We start from the raw sequence: 2883 nt of genomic DNA on the forward strand, positions 1-2883 counted from the left end.
ATATATATGCACACACATATATACATACACACACACACACACACACACACACATATATATATATGGTTGCATAGCACCTTTGGCAAGTGTCTTCTACTATAGCCCCAACTAGTGTTGTGAATAAATTCGGGCAACAGAAACTGTGCAGATGCCCTTAATATACAGGGTGTTCAGGATAAATTTGACAGTTTGCATAGCAGGAAAAGAAAACAACAATATTTCATCGACAAATAAAAGTAACTTAAAAATTTTTTAAATATCAACTATATTATGGTTTGGAAATAACAGTCTATTTAAAGTTACTACCTTCGTGACCTCAAGATGGCTCCAGAACTTGGTGCATGCGTTGCTCACTGTGTCCCTGGGAAGATCCTTGAACACTTTGATTTTGGCCACCAGCTCAGCCTTGGCGTTGCAGACAGAGAGGTTGAGGTCTTGCTCAACCATGCTTTTCCTCCTTCCCCATATACACATAGTAATTCATGGGATTACATTATCATCATCGTTTAACATCCGCTTTCCATGCTAGCATCGGTTGGACGATTTGACTGAGGACTGGTGAAACCAGATGGCTACACCAGGCTCCAATCTGATTTGGCAGAGTTTCTACAGCTGGATGCCCTTCCTAACGCCAACCACTCCAAGAGTATAGTGGGTGTTTTTACGTGCCACCGGCACAAAGGCCAGTCAGGCGGTACTGGCACAGGAGCCAGTCCAGTGGCACTGGCAATGACCTCGCTTGAATGACTTTTCACGAGCCAGGAACGCGAAGCTGCGGCACAAGTGCCAGGAAGGCGACGCTGGTAATGATCACGCTCGAAAGGTGGTGCCATCACGATTTCGCTTTCGCTTGCCCCCAACAGGTCTTCACAAGCAGAGTTTAGTGTCCAATGGAGGAGACAATCGGAGAAATTAGGAGGGCAGTAATTGAGGCTGGTGAAGTTGTAGAGATTCTCTGACAACAACTTCTGACACTTTCCAGATATATGGCAAGGAGTCGAATCCTGCTGCCACACATACGGTCTTCCAACAGCAACCCTCTCCAGCCGGGATTTGACCATAGCTGTCTGAATCGAGTCTAAAGCCTTGTTTAAAGACATGGGATGACTCCCAGTTTGTGGACAGTCAGAACACCTGCTGTGTCCCTTCCTGCAGGCCATGGCTTCATAGTCTCTGTTGCAGCTGTCCATGTTACATCTTACAGCCTTTACAGAGCATTGAGCAACAGTCATGATGTTGGCATCTTGATACCAGGCATGGAACATCATGATACAGGTAACTCTTTTCCATTATTCAGATGGCTTCCAGTCTTCTGTGTCCACTTTTTCTCATATACACCTTTAATCTTTATGCTCTTCAATGCCATTGGCTGTTCACCAATATATCAAGCTGTTCCTCAATAAAGGAATTGTCAGCTTTATCCCAAACATTCAGGGGTGAGTGTATGTATACATGTGTATGTGCGTGTCTCTTACTTTCTGCCAACTAGTATTGGTTTCATTACATCCCCCATAACTTAGTAGTTCATCAGAAAGAGACTGATAGAATAAGTACCAGACTTTAAAAAAAAAAAAAAAAAAAAAATACTGAGGTTAATTTGATTGACTAAACATTTCAAGGTGATGCTACAGCATGGCAGCAGTCCAATGTGACTGAAACAAATAAAAGAATTTTAAAAAATACTAAATGTAAATATATATATAATTTAATAATGAGGGTAAAAATTGATATTAATCAATTAAAACCAGTGGTCTAGCATATTAAAAAAATCCGAAGATTAAAATTATATTACATACAAAAATAAGAGGAATGACCAGCAAAAGTGGACTCCTATATGCTAGAAATAGATGCCGTGGTTAGATGATTTGGCATCTATTTCTAGCATATAGGAATCCACTTTTGCTGGTCATTCCTCATATTTTTGTATGTATATATATATATATATATGTATGTGTGTATATATATGTTTGTGTGTGTGTATACACACATTGTACATACATGATTGTTCACAATTGCATGTTCTTTTGCTAAACTGTATATATTTGTGTATAAAACCTACACTGTGTATATATATATATATATGATTGAATGATGTATACATTTATTTATACCTGTGTCGTCGTTTTTGTTGTTATTGTTGTTGTGTTATTAGTTTGCTTCCAATGAGTAAGACACTCCAAATGTCATTGTCCCTTTTATTTTTTTCCCAAACATATGGGTCCTTCATTTTTTTCTTTTTAAGCTCATAGTATGTGAATTGAGGGAGATTTGCTGTAATTTCTAGCAGATCAACTTCAATTGACTATATAAGGGTTCTCTCCCTCTCTCTCTCTCCTTCTCTCCTACCCACTCTTTCTTTCATCTCTCTCTCTCCTTCTCTCCTACCCACTCTTTCTTTCATCTCTCTCTTCTCCGCCTTCCACTTCTCTCCTCCCTCCTGTCCGTCCATACCTTTCTTGTGTGCCTTTATTTCATGCTGCTGCTGCTGTTGTTACCTTTTAACCCCAGGCCAAGCTTGTATAAGCAGACCAATGATCAAAGATGCATCAGGCAAGACCATCTACCCTGTTGGTATTTACTGAGGAACAGTATATCTAAGACTACATAATTTAATGTGTTCTGTTTTTTTTTTAAATACGATATAATATGATATGAAAGCTACATTAACTGCTATTTCTAGCAGATACATGGACTATGTTGGTATTTACAGAGGAACAGTATATCTAAGACTACATAATTTAATGTGTTCTGGGTTTTTTTAAATACGATATAGTACGATATGAAAGCTACATTAACTGCTATTTCTAGCAGATACATGGACTATGTTGGTATTTACTGAGGAACAGTATATCTAAGACTACATAATTTAATGTGTTCTGTTTT

The sequence above is a fragment of the Octopus bimaculoides genome, chromosome 30, assembly GCF_001194135.2.
Source record: "Octopus bimaculoides isolate UCB-OBI-ISO-001 chromosome 30, ASM119413v2, whole genome shotgun sequence".
NCBI classification, from domain to species: domain Eukaryota; kingdom Metazoa; phylum Mollusca; class Cephalopoda; order Octopoda; family Octopodidae; genus Octopus; species Octopus bimaculoides.